General features: G+C 40.5%; 1 long non-coding RNA gene across 1 annotated transcript in view; it reads left to right on the plus strand.

Annotated features, from left to right (window-relative positions):
• The first annotated feature begins 5,966 nt into the window (after positions 1-5,966).
• LOC309606585 overlaps positions 5,967-20,476 on the plus strand; it is a 257,753-nt gene continuing 243,243 nt past the window's right edge. The window contains exon 1 of the long non-coding RNA XR_014231965.1: positions 5,967-9,647. This is a non-coding gene — a long non-coding RNA (uncharacterized lncRNA). The remainder of the gene's footprint in view (positions 9,648-20,476) is intronic.

Here is a 20,476-nt window from a genome sequence, read left to right on the forward strand (position 1 = left end):
GCCATTCCTGAATCTCAGTTGCTGGCCATTTAATGGTGCCTCCCGAGCTCAAAGCATAGGTCCCATTCCCGTTATGTTTCTCTAGGTTTCACAAAGCCCACGTCCAACCATTAGGAACCAACTCTTATCCTGGTCTGTAAGAGGGAAAAAAAGAAAGAGAAGGAAAAAGATGGGAGATTCAGAAAACTAACAATGATCACTCCAGCAGTTGACTTGCCTGTTCTTGGACATTTCTTATCTCTTTATTAATCATGTAGGAGTTTTTAGTTAGTATGAACATCAAAGACTCTCACAAACTTTAGGGAAAAAAAGAATTATTTTTCTAAATAAGTTAACGATATATCTCAGGAAGCTTATTTGCAAAGAACAATCCCTAAAACTTGCATTAGTGTACCTTTAGGGTTCCAATATCATATGGTTACTTAAAATCAGCTAACGAAAACTGAGCACGTACTATGTGCCAGGCATATGTCGTGTGTTACTGATAATACACAAAACAGACATGGCCCCAGCTCTCATGTTGCTCACCATCCAGGAAGGAAAACATTTAATTTTAAAAACTATAGATGAGATCTGTTCTATAAAGAAGTACAAAGTGTAACTGTTGGCTCCCCCTGAGAGATTTTCTCACCTCTCCCAAAAGGAGGCAGTAAGGGGTAGCAGAAGGAGCATAGGTGTTAAATCAGATCTAGGTTTGAATTCAAACCTTCTCACCCACCAGCTGGGGACCTGGGTAGGACTCTTGAAGCTTAAGTTCTCTTTTCAATAGAATCAATACATAAATCTCTACTTCATGGGGCTAGTAAAAGGACTAAATGAGATATTGCACGAAAAGATGTGCAAGCTCTTGGCACAGGGTGGTAGCCCTCTACCCCTTTCAACCAGCATACTTCTGATGAAGAAAAATCTGGTTGCCCCTGATTTTTACAGTTTCCCCCTATTATTGACGGCCCTACCGCATACCAAGCCCTGGCTAGGTCCTCCATGTCCGTGCTATTGCTAATTCCCAGGTAAGGGGTAGAACTTTGCTTTTTTTAAATGCTGCCTTCAAAACTAAATACACACACACAAACACACACACTCACACACACAATTCTTGTCTGGAAACCTCATTATTTGCAGCGGTGATGAAGAATCTGTTTTGCTCCCATAGTATGGCTGACAGCTTTGGTGTTTTCTCGTTTAAAAAGGTAAATTCAAAGTGGCTTTTATCTTTGTCCCTGGAGATGAGTTGACATTTAATGCAAAATGAGGCATTTGGGCTGACCATGTGAAGGCAGAGTAGGGGTATTTTCTAAGAGAATAAGCACATTTGCTTGTCTGCTCGGATCTGCTGGCCAGCAGCTTTGGTCAAACCATCGCACTAGTTCTCGCAGCTCACTCTCACCTCACCTGAAGCAAGCGGGAAGCTTTCCTCCCCCCTTCCCTCCACCTTGGGAGGCACTGCTTCCTGCTGACACCTATATCAACAGGGGTCTAACTTTGGAGCTTACAGAGAAAGCTAGGAAATGTTCATTCCTTGAAAATTTAAAGAAACATAAAACACACCCACACTGTGTAGCAGGATCAATATTCACTTACACTATACTCAGATGTACAAAAACAAAGAGCCTTTTATTCCTCTGTAATTGATCTGCTTCCCTTGAAGACCTTCACCAGGCTGATGGCAGGAGAAAAAAATGAAAGGTTTGTCCAGCCTAGTAATGTAGTCTTGTTTGGTGTCCCGTCTCGGCTGGGATGGCTTGGATACATGCTGTTTCAGAGTCTGCACCTCCCTCTCCGCTGCTCCTCCTAAGGTGGCACCTTAGAGCCTGAAAGGAAGGGTGTGGCTTTGTGACCTCATGGGGGCAGAGGGGAGATGGCCAGGGTCCTTGAGATGTCAGCCAGCATCTGCTGCGGAGGGCCCAGGCTGGGTTGACCCCTGGACTGGAGACCACTGAGTCACGAACCTATGCTCTGGACATTCTGCTGGTGCCTGAGTCTGTTGCTGGCATCACTCAGGGTCTGTTGGACTCGCCTGACCTCAGTTCCTGGTGGCACAGTGGACACACCCCTGAGACTTGGCCAGGAAGCACTGCCCTGCTGTCCTCAGCAACACTGGCTCCTCTGCCCACCAAAGTGGCCCAGGCAGGCTCTACAAAATTCAGTGGCTGGCCCTGCGGACGTGAGGAAATCCTAGGTCCCTTTCAGTCACTTGAGAATTAAGGCTGGTTCAGAAGAACCAGGCCCTCCTAGGCCTAACCTGGCTGTGCTGACCAGTGTCTTCTGATGAAGCTGCCCACAGGTTCCTGCAAAGGCAGCTTGAGAAACAAATCTACACCCAGAATCCCAACTTACTGCTGGTTACACACACATGCGTGCACACACACACACACACACACACACACACACACACACTCTTCCCATCCCCAGGGCTCAGGCCCAGAAGAAAGGAGATCTCACCCCTTCTTCACTTCCTATCTCCCCTCCTCTTCTCCCCATCTCCCTATGCCAGAGGAGTAGATCATGGATTTTCCATTTCCTCTATAAATTATCCTCCTTCTGGGCATCAAGTCTTGTGCCCTACCTGTCCTAGGCAGAAAGAGGACCCTCTACACTTGGAAAATCTTTATGCTTTGATCCACTGAGACCTCCTCTCAGTAAGCTGGGAGTGAGAGGAACTCCTATAAAAGGAGTCCTAGACTTCTTTTCCTCTCTGGAAAAATGTCTTATCTTACTGCAGAATCAAAAATACTACTTTAAATACCAAACCTGGAATATTAACTCCTTCTTTCCCTTTGCATCCCTCTTGTAACCTTTCTAAGAGGTAGGAGGATGCCTCAAGTAAACTAGGGAGAAGATTACATGGAGGGAAGTGTAAAATAAAAAAACATTTCAAAATATCCCCCTGTTGTACCACCCCAGCTCTTCAGCTAAATTCTCCAGATCCTTACTGAATACCTGTTACATTCTCAGCATTTGAGAAAGTATACAGGAAGTACAGAAGAGACATAAGACATGGCCACCACCTCAGGGAACTTTCAGTCTAATGGTAAGAGAGACTTGCGAATAATCAAAGGAAAGACCTGACTTGCACAAATGGGTGGTGAGGGCTATAAAGTGCTCCAGCTAGCAGCTCAGAAGCCACTCTCGGGACTTCCCTGGTGGTCCAGTGGTAAAGAATCCACCTTCCAATACAGAGGACGTGGGTTTGATCCCTGGCTGGGGAACTAAGATCCCATCCCACATGCTGCGGGGCAACTAAGCCCACACGCCTCAACTAGAGAGAGAAACACCGCACATCACAACTAGAGAGAAGCCTGCCCGCTGCAACAAAAGATCCCGCATGCCGCAACTAAGACCCGACACAGCCACAGATAAAATAAAATAAATAAATATTAAAAAAAAAAAAGAAGGCACTCTCCTGACCCCTGATTTCCCTTCTTCCTCTGATATTGTGAGCTTCTTCTTCTTCTTCTTTTTTTTTAATCCCTATGCTGCTTGAAAGAAAAGCACTGAAGCAGAGAGAAAGCAAGCAACCACTGCACGCTAGTGTCTGCAGACAACCCTATTGTCAGGAACCATCAGTTCCCCAGGGGAACAGGGGAGTGGATGAGGATATCTACTGGGTCTCAATTCTGCATATGCAATTTGTGCCCATAATTATTTTGATTACTGCATGGGTCATGTAAAGCTTGACCAAGCAAACAGCCACTAATTAAATGCTATGCAAAATGTCTCATTCCTGTGCAGGCTTCTATATGTGAAATATAGTCTACTGAAAAAGAAATCTCACATCAAGTGATTTTTACCTGTCTGCTCTACCTGACCTCTCTCTTAAGCGGTCAGTAAGACCTCTTAAGAGAATGGTAGACATAGATTTTTTTTTTAAGTCAACTTTCATAGAGAGAAGACTTAAAAGGACAGAACTAAATATTGCCAGTAATTACTCTGGATCGTGTGTGTGTGTGTGTGTGTGTGTGTGTGTGTGTGTGTGTGTGTCTTCATGCTTTTAAGATTAACATCAACATTTAATAAGCCAAATAGAACATGAAAAAGAGTACCATTCAGAAATCGAAATCTTAGGCGATGCTGATACTGGTGTTGTAAGGGTAAATACAAATTAGAAATAAGAAAAAAAAGTAATTCACCCTGAGGCAAAGAAAATGGAAAGACACCTTCCTCCAACTCCCTTTTTTCTTTGAGTGTTTACCTTAAAACTCATCGTTGTAAGCTCTTTCTCTGCCTCCTCGAAATGTATGTAAATCTTTTTAGAAGCTAAATAAAACTCTTGGCAATTTTACAATCCAGGGATGTTTCCTCAAGGACCAGGGGTCCATCTCTTTTAAAAGTAATTATCAAGAAAGATAGGGCTGTGATTTATGTCATAGAGTGTTCTGCCTATGTTTTCCTCTAAGCGTTTTATAGTGTCTGGCCTTACATTTAGGTCTTTAATCCATTTTGAGTTTATTTCTGTGTATGGTGTTAGGGAGTGTTCTAATTTCATTCTTTTACATGTAGCTGTCCAGTTTTCCCAGCACCACTTACTGAAGAGGCTGTCTTTTCTCCATTGTATATTCTTGCCTCCTTTATCAAAAATAAGGTGACCATATGTGCATGGGTTTATCTCTGGGCTTTCGATCCTGTTCCATTGATCTATATTTCTGTTTTTGTGCCAGTACCATACTGTCTTGATTACTGTAGCTTTGTAGTATAGTCTGAAGTCTGGAACCTGATTCCTCCAGCTCCATTTTTCTTTCTCAAGATTTCTTTGGCTATTCGGGGTCTTTTGTGTTTCCATACAAAGTGTGAATTTTTTTTGTTTTACTTCTGTGAAAAATGCCATTGGTAGTTTGATAGGGATTGCATTGAATCTGTAGATTGCTTTGGGTAGTAGAGTCATTTTCACAATGTTGATTCTTCCAATCCAAGAACATGGTATATCTCTCCATCTGTTTGTATCATCTTTAATTTCTTTCATCAGTGTCTTATAGTTTTCTGCATACAGGTCTTTTGTCTCCTTAGGTAGGTTTATTCCTAGATATTTTATTCTTTTTGTTGCAATGATAAATGAGAGTGTTTCCTTAATTTTTCTTTCAGATTTTTCATCACTAGTATATAGGAATGCAAGATATACCCTGAGAAAACCATAATTCAAAAAGAGTCATGTAACACAATGTTCATTGTAGCTCTATTTACAATAGCCAGGACCTGGAAGCAACCTAAGTGTCCATTGACAGATGAATGGATAAAGAAGATGTGGCACATATACACAATGGAAGACTACTCAGCCATAAAAAGAAACGAAATTGAGTTACTTGTAGTGAGGTGGATGGACCTAGAGTCTGTCATACAGAGTGAAGTAAGTCAGAAAGAGAAAAACAAATACTGTATCCTAACACATATATATGGAATCTAAAAATAGAAAAAAAAATGGTTCTGAAGAACCTAGGGGCAGGACAGGAATAAAGACGCAGACGTAGAGAATGGACTTGAGGACACGGGGAGGGGGAAGGGTAAGCTGGGACTAAGTGAGAGAGTGGCATGGACATATATACACTACCAAATGTAAAATAGCTAGTGGGAAGCAGCCACATAGCACAGGGAGATCAGCTCAGTGCTCTGTGACCACCTAGAGGAGTGGGATAGGGAGGGAAGGAGGGAGACGCAAGAGGGAGGAGATATGGGGATATATGTGTATGTATAGCTGATTCACTTTGTTATAAAGCAGAAACTAGCACACCATTGTAAAGAAATTATACTCCAATAAAGATGTTAAAAAAAAAAAGAAAGAAAGAAAGATAGGGCCCCTATCTCTCAGTCTCCTGGGAGGACAGGAGCCTACCTTCCAGGATTCATTTTGCAAACTTACCTCTTGTCATGAAGTATGAGAAATTTACTTTTCCTTTGGATAAAGGCAACTAGCAAACACAGATGGTTATCCCAACTACAAGGCAAAATTATAGTGAACTACGTGTGGCAAACAGTGCTGTCAAGTCCTCTTACTTGAGTACTAGTTATCATTTATCTTGAGAACGTGTATGGAACGGGTTGTACCGCTTGGCTACAAAATGGTGAGATTTCTTTCTGTCTTTGTAATCTCTTAATGGATTCCCTGCATTAATGGATGTGCATCAGGTTCTGGTTTAATGCTCGTTCAGTTAATAAAACTGTTTTTTTCTCTTCTATCTTTGTGGAGAAGTTTTCTGGGTTGGCAGGAGATTTTGTATTTCCTATGTCTTTTTTTTCTTATACTCCAAACTTTCTGTATTGAATAATTAGTACATTTGTGATTTTTAAAATATCTTAATGTTGCACCATGGAATTAATATAAGAATTAAACCCATCTGAATACCATTTAATTGTCTTGAATTGAAAAAAAAACAAATAGCAATTAAACATCAGGAAGGAGGGATAATTCTGGAATATTTTGGATAATCTTTAACATGATTGATTAACTATTATAGACCTTGGTTTCTCCATCTAAAAAATGAGGATTATGTAACTCATGTATTAATCAATTACAGGTTTTGGAAGATGTTTAAACATCTTTTCAATATGTCCCAAAGTATAGTAAACATCTGGTTTGATAACATACCTATAACTCCAGGCCCTCCTGTCATCTATAAAAGTTTCCTTGGATGGAGTAAGTCTTCTTTTAAAACTATGGCTTCTGTTAAGAAAAAAACAAAAACAGTTCAGGATTTTTCCAGTGATTTCCAAAGCAAGGATATAAAATGTTTTTTAAAAAATGTGTGTCTTTGACATTGGTGTAAATTCATCCCCGTACCTTATCCACATTATCTATTTCTATCAGCAAAATATTCAGAGATTTGGTCATTGGTCATATTGTTTCTTTTTTTTTACACATGTATTTTAAATCCTAGATATAAATACTTCCTATAATTTTACGTACATTTATAGAATGCCACAGCAATGAATAATGGCCTCATAATAAAGATCGATAATACTTTCTATTACATTAAATCTTTTATCAACCCTAAATTTGAATACCATCATGCTAAGATAATTATGAGCAAACAAACAATAGGCTATCTGGTATCTAAGTCCCTACATTAAAACTCACAGGTAGACCTATAGACTAACCATCCACGAAATATATATATTTCGTAAATATAAATATATATATATCTATATATATATAGATTTCTATACGAAATCTCACCATTTTGTATAGCCAAGCGGATACAACCATCGTATATATCTTACAAGGTATATTTTGTTATTTACACCACTTAAGATTAATGTTAGCAATTTAGCATTGACCATTAATCATACAAGAAGCCCCCAGATTCCTAAGATCCCAAGACCTGAACAATTAAGAGCACAGATTTGAAATCAAACAGATCTGGCTGAACTGTGAACTAACAGAGTGACCTTGGTTAAGTTATTCAACCTCTCCGAGAAGTTTCCGCAGCTTAAAGTGAGTTAAAATTAAATGAGATAATACCCTTAATAAAGTGTAGCCATTAGAGATTGTTACATAATTGCTCTGTCATTCAAAGTTCTTCTTTGTAGCTGCCAGTGTCTCGGCTTATGACCTTGGTAATTTCTTGTTATCGTTTTTTAAAAAAAGAAAGAAAACAGGAGAAGTTTGTAAAATGCTCTCACAAATTCTCATGCAACCAAAAGCCAATAAAGCTCAGCCTGACTTCCAAATAAAGGACAGATTTTCCAGTTTGTCCCTTTAAGAAAGCAGAGCTCCGAGTCCACCACTCAGCCAAAAATAAAATAAAAATACAACTGCAGCTCACTCCTCTCAGAACGACTTATAGCTTTCAACTCAATTTCTCATTCTATAGTACAAATCAGCATCATGACAGCATGTTTCAAATTAATTAAAAGACATTCCTTCCCATCCAATTTATAATCAAGGCAATTTACTTCCAAACATAATCAAGAAACTATGTAAAGGAAGATAAACCATATGAAGAATTTTTTCATATGTGAAGTTAATTGATTTTCATATCTTTTTTAATGTTTCAGATAAGGATTCTAAAAGACTGGGTTTTCCGAAATAACTCAGCAGAGTTTTGAAAAACACTCTTCAAAGGAGATTACACTTTCCACCAAAAACAGCACCCAGGCTACAGGGGACAATGGGGCACTTAGTGAATTTGTTATGGACCTGGAGGAGCTACATTCAGAGTTCCTGGAACTCTTGGCCAGAATTCCTTTGAACAGTCAGAAGAGGGCAAAAAAAATGATGAAAACATGTTCTTTCAGTAAAGCTTAGAGCTGTGTATTTTAACAGGCCAGGTAGAGTTATGGAGAGAAAATTGCTGGCCATGTTTGCTCGTCTTGGATTCCCTGGGAAAACAAAACAAAACTGTTCACCTGCAATATTCACTTCCATAAAGAGGATTGGTCCCCTCTATTGAAAGAGCCTTATTGAGACAGCAGACACAGATGCCTCCATTGCAAATGGGGATTGTAAAAGCTTTCCCAGTCCCAGGTCTCTATGTTCGCATTGCCATGGCCCCTGAAATTTACTCCTGAGTCCCTCCAGTGAACCCCCCTCCGACATAGAAATATTGCAGAAGGGCAACATTATGGTCCCATGAGCAGTCATCACCCACGTTTGCCCAATATCTCCACAATTAAGGATTCTTTTTATCATACCCTTCCCCGAACCTCCATGGAGTCGATGTATTGAAACATCATGCTAATAACTAATAATAAGCTAATAGCGTTTATTAACAATCCTTTGTTCCCCATTTTTTTTTTAATTAATGAAGGACACAGAAAATGATAATTTAGATTCTGGTCAGCACCGGATTACCAATATAACCACAGTGAGTTGATATAATCCCAGCAAAAACACAAAAGGGTGGTTCAGAGCCCAGACTCTGGAGCCAGGACACCCGGGTTAGAATCCCAGCTCTGCCACTTCTCAGCTGTGCAACTTTGGGCAAGTTATGCAACCTCTCTGTGCCTCAATGGTCTCATCTGTAAGCTTCCAGTAATAATAGTACCTATCCATAGGGTTGTTGGAGAGACTAAATGAGCTCAAATATTTAAAGAACTTATAACGGTGCCCGAAATATAGTGAATGCTAATTTATGCTAGCTCTAATTTTTTAAACAGCTTTATTTCTAGAAATGACTCCAGGAAATACTTCTAGAAACTTGTGTCCTTGGATGTCTGGATCTAAGTGAAGGACTTTACATTAAGGTCTTTTAAAATTTCATCTTATTTTCATGTGGCCCACAATTCAGCCGTCACCATAGAATTAATCATAGCTTTAATACCATCATTCTGCATCAGGTAAGGTGAAAATAAATTAAAATTATCTGTAATATACTAACTGTGTTAGTTACACTAATGTTAATCATTTAAACTCTAGGTCTTTAAAAATAACTATTTCTTCTTTCATAAAGTGTCACTAGGACATACATATTATTTCCATTTCCTTCACTCTATTTGGAGACTCAAGATAGAAGCATTGGGCTTCCCTGGTGGTGCAGTGGTTGAGAATCTGCCTGCCAATGCAGGGAACACGGATTCGAGCCCTGGTCTGGGAAGATCCCACATGCCGCAGAGCAACTAGGCCCGTGAGCCACAATTACTGAGCCTGCGCGTCTGGAGCCTGTGCTCCGCAACAAGAGAGGCCGCCATAGTGAGAGGCCCGCGCACCGAGATGAAGAGTGGCCCCCGCTTGCCACAACTAGAGAAAGCCCTCGCACAGAAACGAAGACCCAACACAGCCAAAAAATAAATTAATTAATTAATTAAAAATAAAAAAAAAATAGAAGCATTTGTCTGATAAAGGCAAGCACTTCACAGGGGGCAGAGGAGAGATAATAGGAAATAGAAGGGCAATAAAAGTCAACTGGGGGAAATAAGTCAAAATGCCCTAAATGGACAACTATATTACCATGCCCAGAAAAAATGAAGAATGCAATAATCTTAGCATAAGGAAATAGCCCTGAAAATGTCAGCGGCCCAATCTTTCCAAGTGAAATGGATAACCACCCAGAGGGTGAGAGAGTTGGGCTATACAATCCCCATACCTACCATCCCCAAGGCCGCCAGCACTTGCAACACTTTTCCCGAGTGCTACCCTCTAGACAGACACCACCCTCACACCCCATCAGTTTCTAATACTGGCTCTGTGACCTTAAGAAGTTACTCTGTGGCTTGATTTCCTCATTTGTAAAATAGAGATAACATCTGTATCCACCTTATAGGGTTTTATAAGGATTAAATGAGTTAATGTGGGTAAAGCTCCTAGAACAGTGTCTGGCACAAATTGTTACCTAAGTCTAAAATATTATCTTTATTTTTAAAAAAATACAGGTTCCTAAACTTCTCCTCAGTCCTAATGAGTCAGAATCTGCAAATCTTCCCTCAGGCGATTCTGATGTGGATCAGCTTTGGGAACTATGGATGGGCAACTTTATTATTTTAAGTGAGATTATCACTTAGTTATCTCATTTAAAATATCTCCAAATGGGTCAAAAGGTTCAAACTTCCACTTGTAAAATAAATAAGTCATGGAGATGTAGTGTACAGCACAGTGACTATATTAATAATTTTGTATTGTATATTTGAAAGCTGCTAAAACAATAGATCTTAAAACTTCGCATCACAAGAAAAAAAAATCCTGGCTGTGTATGGTGGTGGATGTTAATTTGTGGTGGTTATTTCAAAATATGTACAAATATTGAATTACTGTGTTGTACACTTGAAACTAATATAATGTTATCTGTCAATTATACCTCAATAAGAAAAAATTTAAAAACCACAACCCCAAAAAACAAGGCACTAAACAGGAAGAACAAAAAAAAAGAATCTCCAAGTGGCCCAGGAACAGAAATATGAGACAGTCTGACGGATCTAGACTAGTAGTTCTCAGCTGGGTAAGTTTGGCCCCACAGAGCATGTTCGTCAATTCGGGCAGGAATTTTTGCTTGTCACAGGTGGAAGGGGAATGCTACTGGTGTCCAGTGAGCAGAGGCCAGAGATGCTGCTAAACTTCCTGCAGTGCCCAGGGCAGCCTCCGCAGCAAAGAATTCTCAGGCCCAAAATATCAATGGAGCTAAGATTTGAGAAACCCTGATGGACCAGTGCTTCCCAAACTTTTATGTGTATACGAATCACCTGGGGATCTTGTGAAAGTATGTGTTTTGACTCAGTAAATGTAGGGGGAGACCTGAGACTCTGCTTTTCTAACAAGCGTCACCAGGGAGCTTGTTAGAATCATTCCAGGCTCCACCCCAGGACTGTTGGATTATAATCTGTATTTTAACAATTTCCCTGAGGGATTTGCAGGCACATTAGAGTTTGAGAATTGCTCTAGAAAATCCAGTCAGATTCACGCTAATCCACAAAAGAGAAAGCTATTTTTTGGACCTATTGACAAAGAGTAAGACTGGACATTATTCTCTAGGCAGTTTTTTTATATTTAAATAAGATGGAAAACTACAAGGATTTTATTAGATGACTTTATTAGATTTTATTATATTAAGTAATAATCTATAATTATTTGTAAAAAATAATTTTATAATTATTGGATTATTCAGACATTCAAAGTAGGTCTTAGTGTTCCTTAATCAAAACACTTCAAAGCTTAGAAGTGTTCTGGGTAACAGGAAGGGCAGGGGAGGGTAGAGGAGGGACAGATGGGAAAGAGAGAGGAGGAAGGGAAGGGAGAAGGGAAACAAGAAAGAAAGGAGGAAGGAGGAAATGAAGGAAAGAACAAGAGAGGGAGAGAGGAAGAAAAGAAAGAGAGTGAAGGGAAGGTTATAGAGAGGAAGAAAGGAAAGAAGGAAGGAAGGAAGGAAAAAGAAAAAAGACAGTGAGGTTTGGTAAATGCTCCATACAAGATTAAGCAAAATGATCTTCCTTTACTGCAGTAATTCTCAGAGCCTTTAATGTTCTCATGTGCAATTTGAAATTCCAAAGGGAGGTATTTTCAACATTTGACCATAGAAGCTTTTTATTATAGAGCATCTCAAGGCCTTGATATTCTAACGAACTCACCTTTGGAAATGTTGGTCTAAGTAAACCATTTTCCTTCCTTGAGCTTTGAAAGCACTGCCCCACTCAATCTCTAGGGACTTTTGTATCCTTAGGAACCAAAATAGGCACTAATAGATTAAAATAGCAGGTACCATTTTAACCATCTTGCACATACCAGGCACTGTCCTAGACGCTTGATATGCATTTTCTCTAGTCCTCACAACAAGTCTGCAAGGTAGGACTTAACTCATTTTATACCTTAAGAAAATGAGACATAGAGAAGCTAAGAAATCTGCCCCAAACCATGCCTGCTGGTGAAGCCTGATGTGCTCACCCAGCTCCACTTAATGAAACATTGTCTTCCCTGACATGAGGGTTAGAAACCAAGAGTCTCTCACCAGATTCAAATCCTGGCCATAGACATCTGTTCTCCTTAGAGACCTGACTTCCTTTTTGCCAGTAATTGGCCTGGCATCTGTCTTGATTTCTAACCCACATCTCCGTCATCCTCATTGTCTTGCCTTTAACATTTCTACTTGGCTCAGTGTCTTCTGCTGTGACCGACTTTCTGAGACACACCCACATCCTTCTTTCCCACAGTGAGCCCCTGGGATGGAGACCCATGCCCTGAAGCTCAGGCTCGCTCAGATCTCCCGGATGCATTATGTCACCACTTCTAATTCCTTGCTTGGGAGGAAGTCCACCAGCAGATGAAGGTATTCGTGGACCAGCAGCTCCTCTCTGGTGTCCTCCCTCCCCCATTCAGTACCTAGCAAGCTCTGGAGAGTTGGCCTGTGCTGTCATGTTGGAGAAACAGGTGGTCCTCACACTGGACTTGACTGAACAGCCCACCTCCTCACCTGATCCTCTGCATTCATTACCCCCTTCCCACATCAGATAACATCTGCCTACAACAACCCACTATGGAGTCATTATTTTGTGCCAGGCACCATGCTAAGTGCTCATATGTATCACCCCTTTTTAACCACACAACGCTGTGAAGTAGGTAGTATTACCCCCACTGGAAGAAGGGTACATTAAACCGATAGAGCTGACATTATTCACACGATCACCCAACTAATGTGTGCTGAACTCAAACTCTGTTCCTCCTGACCCCCAAACTCATCCTCTTACCTGCTAAGCCCTGACGACCCTCAATAAAACAATTAAATGCTCGTAAAAATCCTACTGGAAATGGACAAAGACGGGGTGCCGACCAATCACGCGGGTTGCTTGGTTTCCTCGTGAAAGGCACCTCATGAAGTTTCCTTGGCAAATATTTCCAACGACAGATGTGCAAACGCAGGAAAGCTGTTAGAGCACGTGGTTGTATTTTTCCAGCCCAAATTTACAACTAAACAGAACTTTGGTTTATGTCAAAACAAGAGGCTAAAAATGGGTTCCCAGGCTCCAGTTTTACAGAGATGTGGTTTTATGAAGAAAGTTGGTCCAAATCACAACACTGAAAAATGAGCCTTGTGCAAAATCACCCACAAGCTCGGCTTGGTTTGGGGTGGAAAAGATCAGCCAGTGCCCTTTATCCTTGGCTCCTGGGCCCTACGAGACATTTTCCCCTCAAAACATATCCTTAGGATATGAGTTACTTATCTGTAAAATGAGGGAATGGAACTACTCCCAACTCCACATTTTATGGCTTTCTGAAATGCAAAACCAATTTCAAATTGCCCCTTGGGAGCAGCTCATAGAGGGGAAACAGATAAAATTGGCCCTGTTCACACATAGGTTTTCAATCATCTATTCAAGCTCAGTTTCACTCTTCCACACAATGCACACTCCTGGAATTCCTTCACTCGCTTCCTGTTTCAGCATTTCAGAGGTTACATACATCAGGAGAGTCCTGGACACACCAGAACCCACTTGTGATTGGAAGTAGCCAAAGCAAGAAAGAGCAAGAACCAGCTCTTTCCCCCTAATACCTGACCTGTCACGTGACATCACCACACTTTTCTCCTTGGAAAGGCAATGATATTGTCTATTGTCCTCAACCAGTGCTTCTTAAACTGTTTGGGTGTGAAAACCCAGTTTCGTCTTTTTGTCTGATAATTTCCAGTACATCTTAGATGGTTATTTTATAAAACAGAATAAAAGTAAATTACTGGAAAAATGAAATGCTGCTTGGATGTCACAGCAATTTCAATTTGCTATAAAAGCTTCTAAATGTTTGCTCTTATTTCCAGACTTTTCTTGCCATGGACTTGTAACAAACAGTTCACAGAACCACGTGGGACTACAGACCACACAGAGAGGCGTTGCCCTAAATCCCTTTTCAATTCAATTCCAGACATTTATTAGGCAATTTCTAGGTCTATGCTAGGTGCTGTGGCCACCACTGATATTTACATGACTGGCTTAAAACCTCTTTCAGTTGCTGAGATGAATGAGAATGAGGCTGGGCTATTGCAAAGTGATAGTGTAATTAAATAATCCATAGGTTTCAACTGGAAAAGAGGGAAAATAGCACTTGGCTTGAGAAGTATCACAAGTCAGAAAGATGATATTACATAAAGAATGAAACCTCTTACAATATCATAGTGTTATGTTTGGAAATTCCAGACACATCTCAACCCCCCATCAACATGTTTTTCTTAATCCTAGCTTTAACCCTCAGAGGTTGGAAGAGAAAACTGTGAAGCAAAAACTTAGGATTCAGCCTCAAGTCTTCTCATCCACTCAGCCTCCCCATATGTAATCCCTCACTGAGTCCCATCAACCCCATCTCCACTATAGGTCCTGAATCCATCCACTTCTCTCCACCTTCACTATTAACACCCAAGCCACCATCATCCCCCACTTGGATGACTGCAAAACCAGCCACATAGCGGGTCATCTTGCTTCTTCTCCTGACTCCATCTCAACACCAGCAAGCAGAGTTGATCTCTTAAAATATAAAGCACATCAAAGACTTCAGAAAAAACCTCCATGGCTTCCCATAGCACAGAGATTAAAATCCAACTCCCTACCATGACCTCCAGTGTCATACAATCTCAGGACCCCCCTACCTGCCTCAGTTATCTCCAACCACCTTTGCTTTCTCTCATTACACTCCAGCCACGCAGGCTTTCCTTATGTTTCTCTGGTCACCAAGCTTTTCCCACTTTAGGGTCTTGTCCTAGCTATTGGCTCAAAAAGGAACACACTTTCTCCTGGTCATTGCAAGCCTGACCCCATCTTGCCACTATGGTCTCAGCTTACCTGTAACCTCCTTAACGAGGTTTTCCCTTTTCACCCAAATGCTCTCTTTCACTTCATCCAGGTTGGCGTTCCTCACAGCAGTTATCAGCAATACGCGTTCTGTCTTTGCTGCTGCAACTCCAGAGTGCCAGTGCCCTGCTTATCAGAAGCACTCAATAAATATTTATTGTCTGTAGGAAAACTTGCAGAGCCAGCCAGAAGCTTGCGCTTAGTTGCTACCTAGTATGAAAAATAACAAATTCACTCCAAAAAACAAAAGTGCAATAAAAGAAGCTGAGGGATTTGTTTGCTGACTTACTTGGGATTTAATTACATGGAGGATTTTGATGAAAAGAAGGAAAAATATTGTAGTACATTATGGTGCTAATGTGTGGGAGTTTTCATTGTTTACCCCTGTCTCCTTCCTGGGGTATTATTAATGAGCCAACTATCTTGTATGTGATAATGTATTACAATGAGTTGCGTTGGGTTGTGGGTCAAGATAAAATAGCAGAGTCCAATTTAAGCAAAATGACATTTGCTTGGTGAATGGCAGACTCATTTCACACTTGCTTCTCTCCTTCTGCACTTTAGCTGTGCTCACCCTGAGTTGAACAGCGCCAGCCTCCCTCCCATCTAGGGAGGGATGGGAGGAGGTAGATGAGCCAGCTGTTCAGCAATCGAATTTGACCTCTGAGAAAACAAGCATCAAGGTGGCCCCTCCAACGGCCACTCATCGCAAAGGCTCACCACCTTGCCTTTGCATGATAGAGGGATTCTTGACAGCCACCTCTGATCTTCTGAAAATACGGGCAGGGATTCACCACCTGGTTACTCTCAGAGCAGCTCCTGGGCCAAAGCAGGGCACTGACCCCAGGGACGTGGCCTTCTAGTTCAACAGACGACCTTCAAAAGACAGGCACCCCCTTACGCCCACCTGCATTAACTGTCAGCTGCCCACAAGAGAGTACAGTGGTGGGAATGCCCCTCTTATCTCCGGCTTTCATTGCTGTGGTGGAGAGAAGCTGCTCTTGTGGGCCGAGAGGGATGGGTTTCAAGGGTTTCTTTGCTTTTGATGTCAACCCTTCACCACCACAAGATGAACATGTGCCATCTGTGGTGTAGTGTCTGATGGGGGAGGGGGATGGGCAGGGAAGTACACACAGATACTGGTATGTGCCACTGATGCCACATCATCCGGATGAGCCATCTCTCCCCAAAAGAACACAGGGCTCAACTTCTAGAAAGTAAGGTCTATTTACTTCTCCCCTTAGCTATGGAATGTCAATAACTCATTGGAAGCAATGAGTCTAGCTAGGGTAGTACTAGTTCACCACTGGGTTCCCCAGGATACTGCACTGACTTCTCTTTCCTGTGTCAAAACTGGCCTCTCTGTGATGTTACTAAGTATTCAGCCATTCATGTTTCTTCTCCCACATCTCATCTAATATGATGGTGAACATGTGGTAAACACTCAGTTGACACTTAGTGTTCTCTTAATACTTTCTATTTTGATTAATTATTGCTTAAAATGTACAGACTGTCAAATTTGGGGAAAATGAACATGGGAGCACACTTTTAGCAAAGTGCAATTCATTTCTCATTCTAAACTGTGGTGATGGCATTGGACAGGTTATTTATTTGATATATAGCATATTAGAGCTTAATTTCACCATAATGAGAAGTGATCACTTTGGTACCATCTGTATAAAACCCTTTGTGATCCTTGAAAATTGAGGACCATAACTAAACAGGATATAGTAGACTCATTTAGGCCAACAAATACAGAAGCCATTATGTAAGTGAAGAAATTTTCCAGAAATACTCTGACCAGCACTTTACTCAGTCCCTGACTTGTAAGGGACTCACATTTCCTTATTGTTTTGAACACAGAAACATCTCAAGTCCAACACCCAAGCCCTCATCTGCAACTTGCACATATTCTTCTTGTTTGTCTTAAATGAAAGCCCCTTCTCCAGAGTTCTGGGCACCTGCACACCAGTAGCCAGGTGTTCAACTGTTCAAACACAAAACATCCACCAACATGTACCTGTCTCTGTTACACTTATACTCGGTGGGATTGGGGGAAGCAGAAACCGATGCTATAGGCAAAGCTCACAGGGCAGAACAATAACAGGAATAGAGCTGAAGAAACAAATGCTGCAGGTTTTTTCCCCAGAGAAAGGTTAGCAAACTCAATTTTAGCAAAACAAAAAGGTAACCCAGACTAACCAAACTGTGGATTTCATTCACATTTGAAAATAAGTTGGATTCACTGCAAAATAATATAAATATATATACACATGAAATATATATCGTATATATATAGATAGATATAAAAACATCGAGTCATCAGAAGTCATTAGAGTCAATACATCAATAACAGGATAATACTATAACCAAAGCATTTAAAGAAAAGCATAAACTACTCTCCAGAAACTAAAGTCTCCTCAGGAATCAGTTGACCTCCATTTTTCAAGCTAAATCCTCTATAAGTTCAAAACAATGACCTTCTTAAACCCAAAGGACTTAGGAAATCATTTTTGCAAAGACATCTGATACCATGGTTTTTTTCCCCCAAAAATGCCCCAATATGTCTGTGATTCAAATACTTTCCAGGTTTTCCCATCTTTGTGGGTAAAAATAAGAAGAATTAGCAGTTTTTTCTGCATGGTTGTTAAACACCCTAATTACTTCAAGCACCATTGCCACCACTTGCACATAAGCCATCCTTTGAAAATACTTTTTAACTTAAACTAAAATTCATGCTAATTTCTTCTGAGAATATAGCCAATATTAACACAATTTGGAGAGTTATTGGATTTACTTTTTTAATCTTAACAGGGATGTCAATATTCTAAATGCACACAATGGAGATAATCTACTACCATCTGAAGTGGAACCAACAACAAAAATCTCTTTAGAAAGACTGCACATTTTTATAGAGATGCAAAGTATTACAATTATTTATCATGTACCATAACCTTTGTTACTGACTTGCCATTATTTTGATACTAAAATGTCTTCCTACATCCATTCATGCAAAATTCACTTACATTAGAATCATATTGTTGGGTCTTTTTTTCCTCCCATTTTTGTACTGGATGGAATTACTTTTTCTGATTGTTCTCTCAATAAATCAATGTTCTGGTGCAGCTTGTGCAGACATTTTGCATTTCGTTTCTTTATCATAAATTCAATGGATTAACAAATCATGACATTAACTATTTGTTTCTAAAAACAAAATGTAACAAAAGAACTAGACAGTAGATAAACATTAGTTGAATGAATAAATCTTAACGGGATCCATTTTTGTGGCACTCTTCCTGGATTTTGTAAGTAAATGAAGCCAGATAAGAACCATAATACATAAGAGACAGTGCTTCCTAAAGATGCAAGAATGAATGAGATTTGGTGTTTGCCTTTGGAGTCGGTGAATGGGGGGGAGGGGGGTTCCAGTGAGGGGGGAACATGTACACAAGGCAGAATGTGACAAGTAGCAACAGTGTTACAAAGTGATATCCAGGTTCTGGGGAAGATGAAATTATACCTGGTTGGGAGAATCAGAAATGTTTCATGGAGGATGTGACCCTTGGGGTGCATCTTAAAGGATGAGGAGAAATTCACTGGGCAGAAATGAAGGGTGACCATCCAGAAACAAAGAAAAAGAAGAAGAAAAGCATGAAGGTGGGAGGCAACATTTGGGAACCACATGTAGTCAGTTTTGTCTGTATCATGGGGGTACAAGGGAATAGGGCCTTGGATGCTAAACTGAGAGGTTTTTAATAATCAGTAGGCAATGAGCAGCTAGTAGTAGTTTTGAAACAAGATAGTAACATGAAGATGAATATGAAAACAATGTGTAAAACAAGCCAGAATGGAAAGAATAGAGGCATTTAGAGACTAATTGGGAAGTAGGAAGGCTTCCTGGAGGAGATAAGTAAAAATGAAGTCTTGAATAATGGCCAGGGGGTTACAGAGGAGAGATTGGAATGAAAAGGGAGCAAAGAGGCCAAAATAATAGTCTCTGGCAACCAATGTGGTGCCATAAACAGAAATAGGAACATCAGGAAGAGAAAAAGGAGCTGCTTTAGAGGATGGAGTGCCTAACACATGAATGCCTTGTACATTCCAAAGGCAACCCAGCCAAAGACCCAGCTCCTAATGCATCGCTTCCCTCTCTCAGTGTTAGGGATCCTAGAACTTACCCAGCCTCCACTTGTTCACACCCGACGCTTTCTACAACATGCTGGGAATACCCAAGTCCCTCTTGGCATCTCCATCTCTTATGGCTATTCATTCAGCATCATGAACACAAGTGCTTCCCATTGAGGGGCACCATGCTCATCCTTATCAAGGATGAGACGCTACCTTCACTCTCTCAATTCTAATCGTCTAGCCCTGATGCAGCTCTGGCATGCTGTCCTGATCCCTCTGGATGTGATTTCTTGGTGTTTGTTTGCTTTTCATGGAATTGGCTTTACTATTTAGCAGATTTAAAAATAATACAAAATTCAAAAAAGAAAATAATACGCACCTTGCAATAAAAACGTGGACGATAAAGTTGAGAAAAATCTCAGAAAACAGAGCAAAAAGAAAGAAAACAGAAGAGAGTACAAAAACATTGTAGTAGCATCTAAGAAGTTCAATATCCAAAAAGCGAACATTCTAGAAAGAAAGAAAAGAGGAAATGGAAGGAAGCAAGTCATCAAAAAATAATTCAAGACAATTTCCCAGAACTAAGGATGTAGCTTTCCCAACTAAAAGGCTACTGAGTGCCCAGGACAAAAAATGAAAATAGACCTGTGTCAACACTGATCATCGTAAATTTTCAGAATACTGGGGATAACGAAATCATAGAAACTTCCAGAGAGAGAACAATATAGCCTGGCACACACATCCCTCCAGTGGAGTCTTCCCCCAATACAATACAGCCCTACCCCCTTTCCACCATCTCCTCCCGAACGTAAGTCAGATTTTGTCTCTCCTCTGTTTAAAAGCCTCTTGTGGCTCACATGACACTCAAAATAATTAAAAGTGTAATGAAAATGAGGGAATTAGGCTTTAAGACCACCTCTAAAATGTGATGACTCTTATGAGCATTAGCATTTTTGAATGAATGGATAAAGCCTTCTGCTTTACAGGCAGCTACCAAAATGGAATTTTTCTCCTTCCTACCTCACTCTTTAAGTTCTGTTTTCTTTTTCCCTTTCCAGTTTTCCTTTAGTCATCAGTCCACACTTTTTAATGTAGAATGTTGGCAATATCAGTATTGTATCACATGAATGGCTCCTCAATAGGGTTTTTAATGTTAAGAAGT

This window comes from Balaenoptera borealis, assembly GCF_965194805.1.
Source record: "Balaenoptera borealis genome assembly, chromosome: 11".
Classification (NCBI taxonomy): domain Eukaryota; kingdom Metazoa; phylum Chordata; class Mammalia; order Artiodactyla; family Balaenopteridae; genus Balaenoptera; species Balaenoptera borealis.